The sequence below is a fragment of the Tamandua tetradactyla genome, chromosome 10 (assembly GCF_023851605.1).
Source record: "Tamandua tetradactyla isolate mTamTet1 chromosome 10, mTamTet1.pri, whole genome shotgun sequence".
Classification (NCBI taxonomy): Eukaryota; Metazoa; Chordata; class Mammalia; order Pilosa; family Myrmecophagidae; genus Tamandua; species Tamandua tetradactyla.
The window spans coordinates 11,201,164-11,223,250 of record NC_135336.1 but is presented as its reverse complement, the minus strand read 5'-3'; the positions used below and the strand labels follow the sequence as shown (position 1 = coordinate 11,223,250).

Below are 22,087 nucleotides of genomic sequence, written 5' to 3'. Positions count from 1 at the left end.
CAAATAGAATCAATCTAAATAGACACATACTAAGACACATACTACTCAGACTCTCAAATACTGAAGAGAAGTAGAAAATCCTGAAAGCAGCAAGAGAAAAGCAATTCACCACATACAAGGGATACCATATAGACTAAGTTTGAACTACTTAACAGGCACCACGATGGTGAGAAGGCAGTTGTATGATATATTTAAGATACGGAAAGAGAAAGACTTCCAGCCAAGAATCTTTTATCCAAAGAGTTTCCCTTCAAAAGTGAGGGACAAGGGCAGTGCAATGGTGGCTCAGTGGCAAAATTCTCGCCTGCCATGCCAGAGACCTGTGTTCGATTCCTGGAGCCTGTCCATGCCAAAACAAACAAACAAACAAGCAAACAAAAGTGAAGGACAGTGGGGCTGAGAACAAGCCACAAAGATGAAGGCGAGGATGCTGAGCTGGAACCTCAACATCTATGTCCATGAAATAAAGTTGGACATAACAGAGATTTCCAAGAAACTATGATCCTGCCTTACATCCTTTTGAGGTTCCATGAGAATATGCAAAAGCTTTAAATGTTACAAAACTGGAAAGAGTATTTGCAAAACCATCCCTTGCCTCCCTGGATGGTCAGTGAGATGGAGTCAATTGCTTGGAAAACACATCCAAAGAGTCTGGATATAGTCCTTTCTGGGGCATGTGATGGAGACATTAGAATTTGGAACTTGTCTAAATGAAATTGTATCCAAGCAATGCAAGCACGTGAAGGTTTTGTATGAGGAATATTTACTTGCACTTGTGGGACTTAGTTTTTAACTATTGGTGATGACAGCATGTTGCAGCACTGGGAAATGGATGGCCCAGGTTGTGGAGAAGAGGAGGAGACACTGCGTACAATGTTAGGAAAGACCGTATATACCACAACTGATCATCACTGGAAAGAAGCTGTTTTTTGCTACATGTGGACAGCAAGTGGACATTTGGGATGAACAAGAAACCAATCTTATATGTTCAAGGGGGATTTGACAGTATAAGCAGTTTTAAATTTAACCCAATTAAAGACATTTCTTTTGAGAAGTTGTGCTTCTGACAGAAAGATAGTACTATGTAACATGCAGCAAGCTACTCCTCTGAAGAGGTTACCTTAGATAGGAGAATAAATACAATTTGTTGGAACCCTATGGAGGTTTTCATTTTTACTGCAGCAAATGAAGATTTGATATAGTTTTGATATGCAGGCACTTGACATGCCTGTAATGGGACATAATGGATCATATATCTGCAGTGGTTGATGTGGATTACTCTCCTACTGGGAACGAGTTTGTGTCTGCAAGCTTTGATAAATCTATTCTAATATTCCCCGTGGATAAAGGTCAAAGCAGGGAAGCATATCACACAAAGTGAAAGCAGCATGTTATCTGCGTAAAATGGACTTCTGAAAGCAAGTGTATTATGTGAGTATCTGATGAAATGAACATTCATCTGTGGAAAGCTAATGTTTCTGAAAAGCTGGGTGTGCTTACATCTTGAAAAAAGCATCCAAAGAGTATAATCAGAAGTTGAAGGAGAAATTTCAACATCATCCTCAGATGAAACGGATAGCTCATCACTGACATCTACCAAAATCTATCTACAGCCAGATTCAGGAGAAGTACATCATCATGAAAGTAGCTCATCGATGCAAAGAAGTGAATCATCGTAAACACAGAAAGCCTGGATCTGTGCCAATTGTGTCAGAGAATAAGAAACACATGGTGACAGTTGTGAAACAATATTTGGGATTCCTGCCAATCCTAATGGGTAATTATTTGTTATGTTTGGGTGTGTAAACGCTACAAATAAAAGTACTTGCCCCAGTTAAATATCAGGCATTTCAGTTATATGTATAGTACGTTATCATTGCTCATTTTAGCTATGCTGAAAAAATTATCCTTAAAGGTGACCTGGTTGCCAGGACTATCCAATATTTTATATTTTGATCTGATTTCTTATTTCATTAAAGAATGTGATACTTTGAAACTAATTTAGTTTTTGCTGTTTGCATCACAATTGTACTTTTTCTCTGATCTGTTTATTATAGTAGACACTACATGTTTGCATTTATCTTTAGGCCCAACATCTCTTTGTTATCCTTAATATTGTATGAGATAATGATTGCCATGAGTCTACATGACATTTAGAACTATGTCAGAACTTTTTTCAACTGAATTCATTTTCTGTGCTTTATATATATTTAACTTTTTTGAGATTTTAAAGATGATTAGCTTGCATTTATATAACTTTTATAAATAATTATAATTTTGGTCAAGTCAAGATTAAATGCTGAGAGAATTTGTTAGCAATAGGCCTGCCCTACAAGAAATACTAAAAAGAACTGTGTCAGTGAGTGAGGTCTGGAGGAGGACACAGAATTGAGGAGTATTGGTAAGGGTAATTTAAGGGATAAAAAGAGAGAGAATGATAAGAATACATAGATCTGACAAGTAAAAATCAAAGGATAAGATGATAGATACAAGAAATAGCTTACATAATATCTTTGAATGTTAATGGACTAAACTCATCAATTAAAAGATACAGATTGGCAGAATGGATTTAAAAATATGATCCATCTATATGCTGTGAACAAGAAACTCATCTTAGACCAAAAGATACAAATAAATATAAGTGAAAAGATGGAAAAAGATGTTCCATGCAAACAGTAACCAAAAGAAAGCAGAAGTAGCTATACTAACAACAGATGAAATAGACTTTAAATGTAAAGATGTAATAAGAGACAAGGAAGGACACTCTATATTAATAAATCAGACAGTTCACCAAGAAGAAATAAAAATCATGAATATTTATGCTCCCGATCAAGGAGCGTCAAAGTACTTGAGGCAAACATTGGCAAGACTGAAGAGAGCAATAGACACTTCAACAATAATAATAGGAAGCGTCAATACCCCACTCCTCTATAAATAGAACAACTAGACAGTGGATCAATAAGGAAATAGAGAATCTAAACAATGTAATAAATGAACTAGACCTAACAGATATATATAGATTACACGCCAAAGCACCAGTATACACATTCTTCTCTAGTGCTTATGGAATATTCTCCAAGATAGATCATATGCTGGGCCAAAAACATGTCTTTATAAATTTAAAAACATTGAAAGTATTCAAAGCAGTTTCTCATATCATAATGGAATGAAGCTGGAAATCAATAACCACCAAACAACCAGAAGTCTCAGAAATATATGGAGATTAAATAACATACTCTTAATCATTGGGTCAAAGAAGAAATTGCTAGAGAAATCATTAAATATCTGGAGATGAAAGAAAATGAGAATATAGCATAGCAGAACTTATGGGATGCAGTAAAGACAAGACTGAGAAAGAAATATATTGCTCTAAATGCCTTTATTAAAAAAGAAGAAAGAGAAAAAATTGAGGACTTAACTGATCCAGAGGAACTAGAGAAAGAACAGCAAACTAACCACAAAGCAAATAGAAGAAGACAAATAACAAAAATTAAAGCAGAAATAAATGAATTGGGAAAAAAATAACCAATAAAATGAAAATTTGGTTCTTTGAGAAAATCAATAAAATTGACGGACTTCTGTCTAGAATGACAAAGAAAAAAGAGAGAGATAATGTAAATAAACAAAATCAGAAGTGAGGAGGGTTTATTACCATGGACCCTAAAGATATAAAAAAAGAAAAAAATCATTAGAGGATAATATGAACAACCGTACGCCAACAAACTAGACAACTTAGATGGAACAGACAAATTTCTAGAAACACATTAACAACGTACATTGACCTTAAGAAAAAATAGGAGATCTCAACAAACCAATCAAGTAAAGAGAGCCAAGCAGTCATCAAAAATGTTCCTACAAAGGAAAGCCTAAGGTCAGATGGCTTCACAGGAGAATTTTACTGAACATTCCAAAAGGAACCAACACCAATCCTGTTTAAACTCTTCCAAAAATTTGAGGGAAAAAAGGAACACTGCCTAGCCCATTTTATGAAGCTAACATCATTCTAATACCAAAACCAGATAAAGATGCTATAAGAAAAGAAAACTACAGGCCAATCTCCTTAATGAGTATAGATACAAAAACTGCTCATGAAAATATTTGCAAATTGAATCGAATGACACCTTAAAAGAATCACACACCATGACCAAGTGGGGTTTATGCCAGTCATGCAAGGATGGTTCAACACAAGAAAATCAATCAACGTAATACAATTCATTAACAAATCAAAAGAGAAAAATCACATGATCATCTCATTTGATGCTGAAAATGCATTCAACAAAATTCAATATCCTTTTCTGATAAAAAAACATTTCAAAAGTTAGGAATCGAAGGAAACTTCCTCAATATGATAAAGGGCATATATGAAAAACCTATAACCAGCATCATATTCAATGGTGACAGACTGGAAGCTTTCCCCCTAAGATCAAGAACAAGACAAGGGCGCCCAATGTCACCACTATTATTCAGCATTGCACTAGAAGTTCTAGCTATAGCAATCCGGCAAGAAAAATAAATAAAAGGCATCCAAATCAGAAAGGAAGTAGTAAAACTTTCATTATTTTCAGATGGTGTAATATTATACTTGAAAAATCCTGAAGCATCTATGACAAAGCTACTTAAGCTAATAAACAAATTCAGCATGGGGCAGGATACAAGATTAATGTGCAAAAATCAGTGATGTTTCTACAAACTAGTAATGGCCTAACTGAAGAGGCAATTAAAGAAAGAATTCCATTCAAAATAGTGACCAAAAGAATCAGGTATCTAGGAATAAGCCTAACCAGGGATATAAAATACCTGTATACAGAAAACTATAAAACATTGCTAAAAGAAATAAAAGATGATCTAAATAGATGGAAAGACATTCCTTGCTCATGGATAGGAAGGTTAAATGTCCTTAAGATGTCAACCCTAATTCTATCCAAATTCATCTACAAATTCAATGCAATACCAATCAAAATCCCAACAACTTATTTTGAAGGCTTTAAAAAGCTAGTTATCAAATTTATTATGAAGAATAAAGAGACCTCAAATAGTCAAAAATATCCTAAAAAGAAGGGTGAAATAGAAGGACAAACACTTCTTTATTTTAAAGCTTTCTATAAAGCCACAGTGGTCAAAACAGCATGGTACTGGCATAAAGATAGATACATTGATCAAGGGAATTGAATCGAGAGTGCAGAAATAGACCACGAAATCTATGGTCAATTGATCTTTGACAAGATTGCCAGATCCACTGAACAGGGACAGAACAGTTTTTTCAATAAATGGCCCTATACAAAAATTAACTCAAAGTGGATCAAGGACCTAAATATTAAAGCCACTACCATAAAACTCCTAGAAGAAAATGTAGGGAAACATCTTCAAGACCTAGTAATAGGAGACAGCGTCTTAAACTTTGCACCCAAAGCACAAGCAACAAAAATAAAAATAGATAAATAGGAACTCCTCAAAATCAAATGTTTCTGTGCCTAAAAGGGCTTTGTCAAAAAGGTGAAGAGGCAGCCAACTTAATGGGAGAAAATATTTGGAAATATTTCAGATAAGGGATTGATATCCTGTATACATAAAGAAATCATACAAGTTAACAAAGGAACAAACGCACAATTATAAAACAGGCAAAAGATATAAATAGACATTTTTCTGGAAAACAAATACAAATGACTAAAAACACATGAAGAGATGTTTATATCCATTAGCTCTAAGGGAAATGTAAATCAAAACTACAATGAGATATCACCTCACACCTATAAAAATGACTTCTATTAAACAAGCAGGAAACTACAAATGCTGGAGAGGATGTGGAGAAATTGAAACACTTACTCATTGCTGAAGGGAATGTATAATGGTACAGTCACTGTAAAAGACAGTTTTGTGGTTCCTTAGAAAACTAAACGTCAAGATGCCCTATGACCTAGTAATACCACTACTCACTATATACCAAGAAGACCTGAAAACAGTCACATAAAAAGACATTTGCACACCAATGCTCATAGCAACATAATTCACAATTGCTCAAAGATGGAAACAATCCAAGCCTCTTAACAGATGAGTAGATAAATAAAATGTGGTATATACATATGATGGAATGTTATGCAGCAGTAAGATGAAATGAGGTCCTGAAGCACATGACGATATGGATGAAACTTGAGAACATAATGCTGAGTGAAATAAGCCAGACACAAAAGGACAGATACTGTTTGATTTCACTAATAAGACTATGGTAAAGGTAACTCAGAATCTAATAATGTAAAATGTGAGGGACCTGGAGATACACAAAAGCTAGGGATGGATGAACAGTTATCTAATGAGGTTGAACTTAAATGTATGGGAATGGATAGAAATGATGGTAATTCATTAGTGGGTTTATAAGTAATATTGCCATATTGAAGGTGAATATGATTGAAAGAAGTTGTATAGAGCCATGTATCTCACCGATCAATGCTAAAAATATAAGTTCTTGCATGAACTTCTTCAGAGGTCTGAATCTTGTACAGAGTCAATAAGAGAGGGGTAGAGGGGGATAACTATCATTGCATGCTATGGTCTATATTTAACAGGAAAATGTCAATAATACCACAGCAATATTAGGGTAGATAATTGGGGAGGGGTGGAAGTGACAAGAGTTAAGAAGAGTTTGGGATTTTCTCTTTGGTGAGGCTGTGTTTATTTGTTATTTTTCTATTTGGAACAATGAAAATTGTCTAAAATTGAGAGTGAAAATGATTGTACAACCAAGTGAGGATCCTACCAAACATGTATTGTTTATTTTGGACATTATCCATGATGCTTAATGGATGGAGGTGGCCAAAGGGTGCAATGACTAAGAAGCCAAAAGGAGAAGTTGAGTGTATGCATATGATGGAATATTGTTGGCTTACAGAAAAGAACAAAGTCATGAGGCATATAATGAGGTGAATGAAACTTGAAGGCATTTTTCATGCAAAATAAGCCAGAAACAATAAGACAAATATCATATGGTCTAGTTCAGAGTACATGTATGAGAAAATTGAAGCCTAGGTTGCAAGCTCTTATAGCAGTCACATTTATTCCTGAGCTTTAAGTGCTATTTCTAGATTCTGAGATGTTGTGCTATATGTGTATAACCTGGTATTTCCTTGCAGCTTTGGGTACTTGTGTGAAACCTAAGCCTCAAGTTGGAGTTCTGCAGCTCTGAAAGTCAGCATTGCTAAATACAGCAACTGTTAAAGAAACCAAAATAGAGATGAGGTTTCAGAGGTAAGAATGAAGCTGATCAGGTCATCATTAAGGTAAATCATAATACAAGGTAAAGGATGACAGTGTCTGTATTTTAGAGCTTCACTTATCATGTGAGACCAAAGAAAGAGAGGTTTAGTCTGTCTAAAATCTCAATTTTCTGTAGCACATAATCTAACTCAATCTCTCTGGATAGTTCATTTAAACAACTCAAGCACACAGAGCCCAGAACGGGAACAAGGGCTTGTAGTTCTGTACAGCTTAATGTAATAGTCAGATATATCCCAAAGTATGTTCAGCAGATAATTTAAAAGTATTGGCAAAGTCCCTTGAGGGATTGGAGACAAAAACATGGAACCATTAAACTTTCCCACTTGGGAAACCTCTCATACTCTCTAGGAACTCCCAAATTAATAGGCCAAGCCCTTGACCTTGAGGCTTTCTCTTATGAAACTTATTTCTGTAGTGGAGAAGCTAAGCCTGCCTATAATCATGCCTAAGACTTAATTCCAGAGAAACTCTTACATTGCTCAGATGTGGCTTTCTCTCTCTCTCTCTCTCTCCCCCTCTCTCTCTCTCCCTCTCACTTGTGCAAGTAAAATCATTCCCCTCCTGCTATGTGGGATATGATGTCCAGGGGTGTAAGTCTCCCTGGGAACATGGGACATTCTCCCAAGGTTGAGCCTGGCCCTGGCACCATGATATCAACAATGTCTTCCTGACCAGAAGGAGGAAAAGAAATGTAACTAAATAAGGTATCACCTTTTTACGCATTAAATAGATATCACCTTGTTAGGCAAGATGTAATGGAGAGGCTGGAGGGAACTGCTTGAAAATGTAGAGCTGTGTTCCAGTAGCCGCATTTCTTGAAGATGATTGTATAATGATATAGCTTTCACAATGTGACTGTGTGATTGTGAAAACCTTGTGTCTGATGCTCCTTTTGTCTACCTTATCAACAGATGTGTAAGATGTATGGAATAAAAATAAATAATAGGGGGAACAAATGTTAAAATAAATTTAGATTGAAATGCTGGTGATCAATGGAGGGGAGGGGTATGGGGTATGGTATGTATGATTTTTTTTTCTGTTGTCTTTTTGTTTCTTTTTCTGAATTGATACAAATGTTCTGGGAAGTGATCATGATGATGAATATGCAAGTATGTGATGATATTGTGAATTACTGATTAAATTTGTAGGATGGACTGATCATAGGTTAAGAATGTTTGCGTTTGTTATATTTTTTTAAAAATTAAAAAATTAAAAATAAATAATAGAGATCAAATAGAGTCAAGAGGCTATTCTGGAAGCTACTCTTACGCAAGCTGCAGCAGATATTGCTAATTGCCATGGTTTCCAACCCCAACCAAGATCATTCTTGTTAACCCTAAAGAACACCCAGGACTCTACATGAGATCCTACAAAAATTTCATGTACTAAGTTTACTTTTCAGAAATCTAAAACCTTCAGATGTTTCCTAGGCCAGACAATTCCTGAAGCCAAGAGATGCAAGTCTTCTAAGACCTTCACCCAGTTTCATCTTCTTATCCCATACTGTCAATACCCCTTTTCAACATGAAAAAGCTAGAATGTGCATAGCCCCAAAATCCCCAAAGATTGGGAGAAGGATCAAAGGAGAAGAAGGAGTTATAATGGGGAACTCAGTATTTAACAAATGAGTGTGACTACTCTATCAGTATCAATATACTGAGAGTATTTCTTTTAGTCTCCAGTGTCTTGAAGCAGCCAGAAGGAAAAACCTGAAATTATGAAATTGCAACCTATACCAAACTTCGAAATCTTTCTATAACCATTTGCTAAAAATGTATTTTGAACTTTATTGCTTTTTCACAATTTATTGCTATTTCACAATTTTAAAAAGTTAAAAAAAAAAAAAAAAACAAGGGTAGAAATCCAGACCGTCACTGTTGGGGATCCTGCGGCATGGCTCTGCCTGAAAGTTGTCACAAAGGCTGAAAATGATGACAATGAAAAAAAGCCTGTTCTGGAGGCCAAAATCTGAAATCAAATTGAGGTTAAAAACTTTAATCTAATTGTAGAAGCATTGAGCAAATTTAAGGCAGAATTCATGGGAATAAGGGAAAATAAAACTAAAATCAGACAGTCTCCAAGCAGACCTTTGCATGAAGTGACTGATGAGTATAAAAATTATGTAAAAACAACCAGACTGTTTATATTTAAGTCTTTCCAACTGATGCAGCCCTTGAGGACATAAAAAAAAAATGGTTACAAGATCAAGTCAGGTACTAAATATTCAGATGAGAAGAACACTGCATGAACCATTTAAGTGATCGATATTTGCTGTTTTTGATGGCAATGAATCTGCTATAAAGTTTATAGAGACACCTGATCAGAAATGCAAAAGTAGACTCACCAATACTTTTTGTTCTGGTTTGCTAAAACTGCCAGGATGCAATATATCAGGAATGGGTTTGCTTTTACACGAGGGATTTATTAGGTTACAAATGTACAGTTCTAAGGCCATGAAAATTTCCAAATTAAGGCATCAAGGGGTAGATACCTTCTCTCAGGAAAGACCACTGGCATCCAGGGTTCCTCTTTTATATGAGAAGGCACATGGTGATGTTTGCTAGTCCTTCTCTCCAAAATGTCTCTGCACATTTCTCTCCTAGCTTTTCTCGGGGCATTCTCTCTCCTTGTGAGTTCTCTCAAAGGACTCCAATAAAGGATTGTGAGCCACCTTGAATGGGTAGGTAACATCTCCATGGAAATAACCTGAACAAAGTGTCTCACCCACAGTAAGTCTCCACCCACATGGGATAGATTAAAAGAAATAGGCTTTTCTGGGGTACATATAACAGATTCAAACAGCACACATTTCAAGGAAGATTACTTTGCAAAAAAGAATGAAGAAAGGAAGTAAAATAAAGTGGACATTATATTAAGAACTAAGAGTGAGAAGAGAATAGAAGTTGGAAAAAATGCTGAAATAAAATCTCTAGAAGAAAAGATTGGATGCTTGCAGAAATTATCCAGTGATTTAGATGAGCAGACCTATAGAGAAGACTTGCACGTCCTTTTCTCAAGTCATGGCAAACTAAAATGGATAGACAATGTCAGAGATGTAAATGAGGGAATAATCTTATTTAAAGGAAAAAGAAAGTAAAGAAACTTTACTTTCTTTTGGATAAAGCTAAAGATGCAAATAACAGTCACCTACAATTAAGGAACAAAAATGTGATGTGGGAAGTACTAGAAGGAAAGGTGGAGAAAGAAGCACTGAAAAAGAATCATAGGAGATCAACAAGAATCCCTAAACAAATGGAAGTCAAACATCACAGAACTAAAGGGAAATAAAACTGCCCAAGCAGGATCTACTAAAGGAATAGCACAGTTTTAGGGCAATAAAATTAAATTTGATAATGCTCAATAATGTAATAAAAATGGTGCAGCTGGAACAGTGAAGAGCAAGAGAAGCAGATAAGGAACCTGCATTTAAACAAATGAAAACAGAAAATGGTGCTGGAGGCTGGTAGCTTAGTAAATATTTTTTAAATTTATTTTAACTAGATTTTAAGCTGTGTTTGTCTTTAGAGGTTTTTAAAAAGAAAAATGATTTAGGTCCACACCAATGTCTACATGTAAGATATGAAAGATTTGCTTTTTGTCTTTTTGTTTTTGTCTTGTTATCCAATTGAGAATTTGTAAAACATTTAGTTCTATTTGTGTTATTTCAAATTATTCAAATTTCAAAATGAAGGTTCTTCCAATAAATTGCTTTTGTAATATGATAATGTATTAGTGCAAACTAAAACTAAGAAATATATATGCTATATAAACAGGAAGAAAAAGACAATTGGTGATTAGTAAAAGAAATCGTTGAAGAGGAGAGGGATTTGGCTTCAACCCCTACCTCTGGCATTTAGTAGCTCTGTGGTTTGGAGCAAATGACAACCTCTGTAAGCCTGTTTCCTAACTACAGTGTCAGAGTCAAATCATTTCTGTGAAAATTCTGAGATGATCCATGTTAAGTGCCTGGAATATTTTAAGTGCTTGGCAGTTGTTATCTGTGAATGAAACTTGGGAGAATTCGCCCACTGCTACGGCTCCTAACCATGGGTCTGTCTTCCACAGTAACTGTCTGAAAGTTAAATATACCGTATAAACATGGCCATTTCCAAGCCATGTAGCACACTATAATGTGTGTTCTTTATACCTCAGAACAGCCTTCAGAAATAGGTTTTAGTCATTCAAACAATTTCACACAAAGCAGAGTTTGCATGAAGAAACGAAATAGCTTTCTGGATACTAGGCAGCTAGTTGGTGACAAGGCCAGCATATCTTCTGGGAGATATGAAAAATGGTTTTCATTTTAAGGAACAAAACACAGAAAGAGTGAAATATATTAAAGAGCCCCACCTCCAGGGGATGGGAGATGTGCTGCCTCTGGAGTCTCCCCATCCCCTGGTGTTCTGCTTATTCATCTGCAAAATGACCTTTGAATTATAGATCATCTGGAAGGGTTTTTCTGGATCTCAACTTTCAGATTCTAGTATTACTTTCATGTCTGAAATATCTTGTTGTTTGAATTCTCTAGAGCTCAATCTTGAATTGTTTGGAAGACCACGTCCATTCCAGTTCTGCTTCACTGGGTGGTGACAGTCAAAGCCAGTGAGCTGTGACTCTGTGAGGCTGACCAGAATGAAAATCCCCATCCACAGAAAGGCAACAAAATAATATGGCTTCCAGAGAATGCCCCACATTAAGCTTTGTTCACCCATAGCTACCATGATTTTCTCTTCTTAAATGAGGTTCCCTTAGGGTCCTAATGTTGGATTTGAAGTTAGAGAGGAAGATTGCACATCTCATCATCCACTAAGTATCTGAAATATTAGCACAGCTGAGCATCGTTAGTCCCTAGACTGGCATCTCTCGATCTTGATTGCCACTGCCTAGAGCCCTTATATGTAGTAGCTCCCAAAGTGGTTTCCAGGACCACAGTATACACTATTCTAATTAATCCTTCTTTATTTTTCCACATTTTGGCTTTCTAAAATACTGCATGGACAATTTCATCTCCTAACTTAAAATACTTCAAAGTCTCTCAATTGTTTAGAGGTTTCTAAAGTGGATGGGGCAGAAAGTCCTTTGGTATGTGGAAAAAAAATATTATAACTTCTGTTTATGCCTAGCATTGATATCATTTTAAAATATCTACTTTGATTGATAATGCACACAAAATTAGAACAGTGTATGCATGTAACACATAAATAAACATACATCAATGGAGGCTATGTATTTATTTATTTTTACAGATAAGAATGAATAATCAAAAAAGTTTGGAGGGCCAGTGCAACCGTGGCTCAGTGGCAGAATTCTCGCCGGCCATGCCAGAGACCCGGGTTCAATTCCCGTAGCCTGCTGACACACACACACACACACAAAATAAAGTTTGGAGATCACTGGTTTAAAGGATAAAGAAAATGTATTAGATTTGTCTAAGACCTTTCTAGTGTTCTGGACCCATATTTCCTCTCTCCTGGCCTCCCTTTTTTTCCCAGGCACTGCCTGCCCCCTCACCCGGCCCCCACCCCGCTCAGCACATGTGCCCTGCCCCTGGGAGGGTCCTCAAAGCAGAATCCTTCTGCCTGTTCAAGGTGAAATTTAAAGCGTTGCTTATCTCTGAAGCCTTTCTTAACCGCTTCCTGTGCCAGAACTCAGCATTTCCGATAAAATTAACACCCCCTTCTGCGATTCCACGGCATTTTGTTTGTTCCTCTATGACAGCACTTTTCACGATCACTTCTAAAATGATAAGTTGTGTATGTGCCTCCCTGAGGAAGCTGTGGGTGCCTTCAAGGCAGAAATTGCATCTTACTCAGCTCGGCACCCAGCACTGAGTACATGCTGGAAGTCAGTAAATGGTGTTTGGGTGATTTTACATTTTCATGAGCATATTATAGACAATTCTGGCAGAGAGGGGACTAATGGTATAAGGAATAAAACTGGCTTAGTAGAAAAAGCCCATCACTATTGGCATTTCATATCTTAACTCAAATTCCTTTTCCTGCTTCTACTGCCTTGCTGAGCTCAGACTGCTTTAGTGAAGAGGATACTCTGAAAAAGCAAGCCTGTCCCTCCTTTCCATTTAGCTTTGAGGCAGTATGAAGGTTAAGGATTGCCCATCTCAAGGTCACTTGACTCCTGATGAAATGTCAGGCAACTCAGGGTTTTGGAGACTGTGCAGCTTATGGAGGATGCCGCTGTGCTTGTTAGATTGTGTTCAGAGGGGAGGGTCTGAGACTAAAAACAGAAAGAAATGAACTGAAGCCTTATATTAAAAGGCTCTAATCAGGTCTTTCTTGCAAATGAGAATCTCCTCTGAAAGTCATGGGTGAGAATGGAAAATTTCAGATACAACCTCTTCGTTCCTCAACGTAGGAGCATCCCTCACCCATCCTGTGTAGAGCACTGTGCTGGGTGCTGGGAAAGAGTGAAGAATAATTTAAGTCCCAGTCCTTGAGGAGCTCACGGTTAAACAGCAGATAGCTGTGTTAAAATGAAAGTCTGAGAAACTGTCACTGACTAAAGAGACCAGAAGAGACATGATGACTAAATGCAATGTGGACCCTGACACAGAAAAACGCATTAGGCAAAATCTAAGCAAATCTGAAAATACAACAGAATTTAGTTATTGTGTCATTATTGATTCATTAATTGTAAAATGCTTTAAGCAAATGTAAGATGTTAACAAGGGAAGTATGTGAAGTATATGGTAACCCTCTCTGCGCAACTTTCCTATAAATACAAAACTATTCTAAAAGAAAAGGCTTCTTTTTTAAAAAGTGCAAATTATAGACTGGGAGAAAATATTTGCAAACCGTAATCTGACAAAAGACTAGTATCTGGGATATATCAAGAACTCTCAATGAAGAACGCTAAAACAACAAGCAATCCAATTAGAAAATGAACAAAAAGACATGAACAGAAAGTTCACTGAAGAGGATAAACATACTAGCGGCAAAAAAGTACATGAAAGAATGTTCAGGATCATGAACCATGGGAGAAATGTGTATTAAAATCATGAGAGATTACAACATCTAATAGAATGACTAGAATAAAAATAGTAACCCATCAAATTCTGGTGAGGAGGTGGCGAAGCTGGAGCACTCATACATTAATACATTGTCATTTGAAATGTTAATTAGTGCAGCCACTCTGGAAAACAATTTGGCAGTTTCTTAAAAAAAAAAAAAAAAAAAACTGAACATGCAACTTCCATCTGGCCCAGAAATTACACACCTGGGCATTTACCCTAGAGAAAGAAAGGTTTATATTCACACAAAAACCTGTAAATAAATGTTCAGAGCAGCTTTATGTTTAATACTCAAAAACTGGAAACAATACAGATGTATTCAAAAGGTGAATGGTTGACAAAAACCTGTGGCGGGGCGGTGCAAGCGGGGCTTAGCGGCAGAGTTCTCGCCTGCAATGCCGAACACCGGGGTTCCACTCCAGGTGCCTGCCCATGCAAAAGACAAAACAACAACAAAAACCTGTGGTATATCAATACAATGAAATTTTATTCAGTGATAAAAAAGGATGAACTACTGATACACACAAAGCTTCAATGAATCTCCACAGAGTTATATTGAGTAAAAGAAAAATACCTAAAGTTTACAAATTGCATTTTTCCATTTATCAAATATTGTTGAAATGACAGAATTATAGAAAGGGGGAATAGATTAGTGGTTGCCAGAGATTAAGAATGGAAGTGAAGTGTGTGAGGCCATGGGGACGAGGGTGCGGTTATAAAAGGACAACATAAGGATCCTTGCGGTGATAGAAATCATTCTGTATCTTTGATATATCAAGATCAATATCCCGGTCATGAATATTTTACTATAGTTTTTTTTCAATTAATTTTTATTTGTAAGCACTCTATATCCATTAAGCAAAAATTCCTCCTCCCTCCTAACCCCATTTCCTGGTAATCTTTAATCTACTTTCTGTCTCTGCGAATTTGCTATTCCTAATTAAGTGATGTCACTCTTTTAAGTGACATCATATAGTTCTCTTTATGTACCTTGTTTACATCATTTACCGTAATGTTTGCAAGGCTTTTCCATGTTACAGGATGTTGGAGAACTTCATTCATTCTTACAGTCAAATAATATACCCTTGTGTATATATGCCGCATTTTGCTTATCCATTAATCTATTATGGACACTGGATTTCCTCCTTTTGGCTACTGTGAATTATGTTGCTATAAACATTAGTGTACAAGTATCTATTTGAGATCCTGATTTACTTTCTTTTGGTATACACATAGGGATGTCATATGGTAATTCTGTATTTAACTTTATGAGAAAGTGATATAATTCTTTCCACCATGGCTGCACCATTTTACATTCTCACCAACAGTGCACCAAAGATCCAATTTCTCTTCATCCTGACCAACACTTATTTTTCTATTTTTTTAAGTTATAGCCATCCCTGTGGGCATGAGTGGCATCTCATTGTAGTTTCCATTTGCATTTCCTTAATATTTCATGATGCACAGCATCTTTTCATATGCTTCTTGGCTATTTGCATATCCTCTTTGGAAAAAAATTATCTTTTCAGGTCCTTTGCACATTTTTAATTGGATGGTTTGACTTCTTGTTGCTATATTGTAAAAGTTCCTTGTATATTCTAGATAATGTCTGGATACTATATGGTATGTCAAAGCTGCATGAAAAAATAAAGATATCTAGTACAGGTAAATATATGGGTTAATATAAGCGATAGTATAATTGCATTTTTCTTTTGTAATGCAGTCTTTGACTTCTTATATGGCTTAAAATTCAAATTCAAATAATAAAGTTTTGTTACTGTGCACATAATGCATAAAGATGCAATGTGAGAAAAAAAATCACATAAAGGTGATGGACAGAGGGTTACAGGCACAGTGCGTGTAGGCTGTTGCAGTTGAGTTGGTATCAATATAATCCAAATCATAATAAATTCTGGAGGATAAACATAACCCCCACAGTAACTACAAAGAAAATATCTTTAAAAATATGCAAAAAAGGAAATGAAAGTTATTCAAAATGACTTATTATTAAAGTTCAAGTAAACAAAAGGGAGGCAATAATGGGGAAAGGAAGGACAATATAAGGTACAAGTCACACAAAAAATAATACTCAAAATGACAGCTGTGAGTCTTGCCTTGTCACTAATAATCTGAAAAGTAAATGGATAAATTCTCCTATCAAGAGGCAGAGATTGGCAGAATGGAAATAAGCAGAATCCAACTTTATGCTATTTATAGGAGACTCATTTTAGACCCCAAGACAGAGATGTTGAAAGCAAGTAGAAGGCAAAACAATTCCATGCAAATAGTAAGCAAAAGAGTACTCTGGGGCTATACTGATATCAGACAAAATAAACATTAAGATAAGTCTGTTACAAGAGACAAAGAAAGACATTACATATTGATAAAAGAGTCAATTCAGATGAAGGCATAACAACTGTAAACATATATGCACTTAATAACAGGACTCTGAAATATATGAAGAAAATACTGACAGAATTGAAGGAAGAAATAGACAGTTCTACAACAATAGCTGGAGATTTTATACACCACTTTTAATACTTAGTAGAACATGTACATAGAGAACACAGAGATAAAAAAGGAAATAGAGATCTTGAATGACAGTAGATTAAACACATATACCAAAAACACATAACTCAACAACTGCAGAATATACATTCTTTTCAATTGCACATGGATCATTATGACACACCGTATGAAAGAAGTCTCAGTAAATTTAGAAATATTGAAATCATTCAAAGTAACATTTTTGACTGCCACAGTATGAAGATAGAAATCAGTAACAGAAGGAAAACTGGACAATTTACAATATGTGGAAATTATTTGGCACAAGCTTAAACAACATATGGGTTAAAGAAGAAATCATGAGGGAATTAGATAATTATCAGAGATTATGAAAACAAACACATGATCTATTAATATATATGGGTTGCAATGAAGGCAGTGTTCAGAGGAAAATGTATTGCTATGAATGGCTACATATAAAAGAAGAAATTTCAAACAAATAACCTAACTTTGCATATTGAAGAACTAGAAAAAGAAGAGCAAAATAAACACAAAGTTGCACAAGGAGGATTATGATTAAGATTACCGAAGAGACAAATGAAATAAAGAAGAGATAAATGACTGAATCAATAAATCTAAAAATTGATTTTTTAAATAAAATTGACAAACCTTTCATTTTGTCAAATGAAAATAACATTACTATGGATCTTATTGAATTAAAAAGGATTAAAGAGAATACAATGAAAAATTGCATACTAACAATTAAATAATATAATGAAATTTAAATATTCATAGAAACATGCAAATTGCCTAATCTGATTCAAGGAAGAATAAAAAACATCAACAAACATCTAACAAGCACACAGAATGAAACATAACAAAATCCTTCCACCAAAGGATACTCTATAATTAGATGGCTTCTGTGGTGAATTCTAACAAACATTTAAAGAACAGTTAACACCAATCCTTCTCAAGCTCCTCTAAAGAATTCTAGAAGAAGAAATGCTTTCTAATTCATTCTGTGAGGCCAGCATTATCCTGATACCTGTGGAACAATTTTCGTAATGAGTATAGCATAGATGAAAAAAATCCTTAAAAGACTAGCAAAACAATCCAGTCTTTTCTTTTAAATATTATACACCATGACCAAGTGTGATTTATCCTAGGAATGCAAGTGTAGTTCAACATATGAAAATTTGTCAGGGTAATACACCACATAAATAGAACGAAGGAAAAAACACATAATTATCTCAATAGACTTAAATAAGACATTTGAAAAAATCCATCACCCTTACTTGATTTATTAAAAAAAAAAACACTCAGAAATCTATGAAAAGAACTTTCTCAACATAATAAAGGTTATTTATGGAAAACCCACAGTTAACATCATACTCGCTGATGAAAGATTGAAAACTTTCCTCCAAAATTCATGAAAAAGGTAAGGATGCCTGCTTTCACCACTGACATTCATTATCAAGATAGTAGTTTTAGGTAGAGTAATTAGGTAAGGAGAAGGAATAAAACGTACTCAAATTTGGAAGAAAGAAGTAAAATTACCTCTGTTTGCAGATGGCATTACCTTATATATAGAAAATTCAAAGGAATCAATACAAAAACTACTAGAGCTAATAAAAAATTTCACCAGAGAGGCAGAGTAAAAGATCAATACATAGTGTTTCCATACAGTAGCAATGAACAATCCAAGAAGGAAATTAAGAAACTAATTTTTCACTCATGATAGCATCTAAAAGAATAAACACCTAGGAATGACTTTAACCGAGGGTATGAAAGAGTTGTACACTAAAAAATATACAAATCATTACTGAAAGAAATTTAAATTTAAATAAATGGTAAGATGGGTTGGAAAATGTGATATTTTCAATACGTCACTATTACTCAACATGATCTACAGAGTCAGTGCAATCTCTGTCCAGCAGCCTTTATTATTTTGCAAGACATTGAGAAATCAATCCTTAAATTCATTTGGAACTGCAAACAAAACAACTTTGAAAAAGAAGAACAATATGGAAGACTCACACTTCCTAATTTCAAAATGTTCTACAAAGCTACAGTAATCAAAACAGTGTGGTACTGGCATAAGAATAGACGAATAGACCAATGGAATATAAATGAAGGTCTAGAAATAGATTCATACAACTATGGCCAACTGATATTTGGCAAAGAGGCCAAGTACACATAACCGGTGGAGGAACAATCTCTTCATTAAATGGTGTTGGGCAAACCAGATATCCACGTGCAAAATTTGACTCAAAATGGATCAAGGACCTAAATATAAAAGCTAAAATCATAAATCTCTTAGAAGAAAACACAGCAGTAAATTTTACTATAGTTTTGAAAAATGTTTCCTTTGGGGGAGACTGGATAAAAGATAAATGAGGACTCACTACATCATTTCTTAAAACTGCAATTATATCAAAATAAGTTTAATTTAATTAAAATTAATTTAATTAAAATTAATTAAATAGTAAAAATTACTAATACTATTTTTAAATGTAATGCTTATCTAAGAAAGTGGGAAAAGATCTAAAATCAATAACCTGAATTTCACCTTTAGAAAACTTTAAAAAGAGTACTAAAATAAGCACAAACTTAGTTTCAAAAAAGAAATAGCAGTAGAAATAAATTAAAGCAGGAAATGGACAAATAAGAAGAAGGTTAATAAGATCAAACTTAATTTTTAAAAAATTCAACGATTGTCAATGCAGATGACATTACTGTCATGGTTAGGGACAGGTGTCAACTTGGCCAAGTTGTGGTACCTGTTCATCTGATTGGGCAAGCGCTGGCCTGTCTGTTGCAATGAGGACATTTCATAGGATTAGGTCATGATCACGTCAGCTACATCCACAGCTGATTCCATTTGTAATCAGCCAAAGGGGAGTGTCTTCTGCAATTAGTGATGCTAAATGCAATCATGGGAAGCCTTTTAAGGAGGACTCAGAGGAGACAGGTTCCATTCCTGCTTTGGCTGGTGAGCCTCTCCTGTGGAGTTCATCCAGGCCATCCATTGGAGTCATCAGCTTCGCAGCCTGTCCTGTGGATTTTGGACTCTGCATTCCTACGGTCACGTGAGACACTTTCATAAATTTTATATTTGCAAGTGTTCCCTGTTGATTCTGTTTCTCTAGAGAACCCTAACTAATACAATTACCTTATATAAAGAAAATATATAATGATCCCCTAGGAAGCTAACGAAGAAAAAAAGAGAAGACATGCACCAATATCATGAATAAAGGAGAAATTTTCATTCCAAATCCTACACACATCAAATAAATAATAAGAAAATAATATGAAAACCTTTATGTAACAAATTTGACGTTTTGATCAATGAAAAATGTTCTTAAAAAATACAACTCAAAAAACAGATACAGGAACAAACAGAAAATTATCAAAGACATTCACACAAATGAAACTTTAGCCTAGGTGGTTTCAAATGTGAATTGTATTAACAATTCAAGAAAGAAGTGTCACCAATGGTACACAGACTCTTTTTTAGAAAATAGGAGAGGAAGGCACCGTCCAAATCATTTAAAGAGGCTAGTATAACCCTAATATGAAAACATGACAACAATATAACAAGAAAATTATAAAAAAATAAAGAAAATATCCCTTATTAACATAATAAAAAATCTTCAATAAAATATAATCATTCAATGCAACAATGTAAAAAATCATAATACAATAAAAACAATTAAATCACAGTATAAATATGTAAGATTAACATTCTGATATCAATCCAAGTATTTCACAGTATTAATAGAATAATGAAAAACATATGTGACTATTTCAATAGATACATTTGACCAAATTCAATACCCATTCAAGATGACACTATTAGCAGATTTGGAATAGCAGGGGAATTAACCAAAAACATTTCAGTAACATTATACTTATGGTGATAGACTGAAAGCTTTCCACTTAGAAACAAAGCATGGAAGCCCATTTTCTCAAGTACTATTCAGTGCTGTTTTGGAAATCCTATTAATTGGAATATGGAAAGTAAAAGCAATAAAAGATATAAAATTCAGAAATAAAGAACTAAATGATCTCTTTTGGGAGATGTCATTATTGCTTATATCAAATATTCAAATTAATCTACAAAATATTAGAACTAGGGTGGGCACTGGTGGCGCAGTGGCAGAGTTCTCGCCTGCCATGCCAGAGACCCAGTTTCAATTCCTGGTGCTTTTCCATGCATGCAAAAAAAAAAAAAAAAGAAAATACTAAAACTAATGGGTGAATTTAATAAGGTTGTAGAAAAAATGGTTAATATATAAAAATATTTTGCATTTGCATATACTAGTAGCAAATAGAGAAGAAAACTTTTAAAATATCCATTTAAAATAGAGCCAAATTCCATAAACTACTTACAAAAAATATAATTAAAGAAAAACAAAACCTACACACAGAAAATTATAAAACATTATTGAAGGAAATTAAAGAAGTCATAAATAAATGGAATTATACCATGCTCATGAATTGGAAGATGTCACTTCTCCACTAAACTTTCAATGTAGTTCTAATCAAAATTCTGGAAGATGTTTTGTAGAATTCGACAAGGCCAAATGTAAGGGAACAAGATAGAAGTGAAGGTGGTTCTCTAGTGGGTCTATAAGTAATATTACCATAATGAGGATGAACAAGATTGAAAGGGGTTGTATAGACCTACATGTCCCACTGATTAACACTAGAAATATGAATTAGTTCTTGCAAAAATTACTTCAAAGATATAATTTGTATACAAAGAGTGTTTAAGTCTAGAGTATAGGAGGAAAACTCTTATTGCAGATTAGAGGCTGTGTTCAAAAGGAAACCATCAGCACTACCACAGCAACAGCAGAGGTAAATAATGGGGGGAGGGACAAGAGTTAAGAAGAAGTTTATATTTTCTATTTGGCAAGGTTGTGTTTATTGGTTTTCTTTCTCTCAGAAATAATGAAATTATCTAAAATTGAGAATGTTGACATATTGTGGACTTTGGGTACTATACAAGATGCCTGATGAATGCAGGTGGCTGAAGGATGCACTGACAGAGAAGTAGATTGGTGAATGATGGTGTATACTTATGAATGAAGGTTGTGCTGCTACAAAAAGGAACAAAGTTGTGAGGCATGCAAAGATGTGAATGAACGTGTGGGGCATTTGGTAAGACAAAATAAGCCAGAAACAAAAGAAAAACAACAGTATCGTCTCCTTTAGAAAATGCTTATAAGAGAACAGGGGCCTAGATTGTAAGTTTTTATAGCAGACACATTAAGTCTGGAG

The 22,087-nt window shown here is 34.9% G+C and overlaps 2 pseudogenes; both read left to right on the top strand.

Annotated features, from left to right (window-relative positions):
- The first annotated feature begins 415 nt into the window (after positions 1 to 415).
- LOC143648919 (DDB1- and CUL4-associated factor 13 pseudogene) lies at positions 416 to 1,806 on the top strand (annotated as a pseudogene).
- A 5,419-nt stretch (positions 1,807 to 7,225) lies between these two features.
- Positions 7,226 to 10,736, top strand: LOC143648918 (lupus La protein homolog pseudogene; annotated as a pseudogene).
- The last annotated feature ends 11,351 nt before the right edge of the window (positions 10,737 to 22,087 follow it).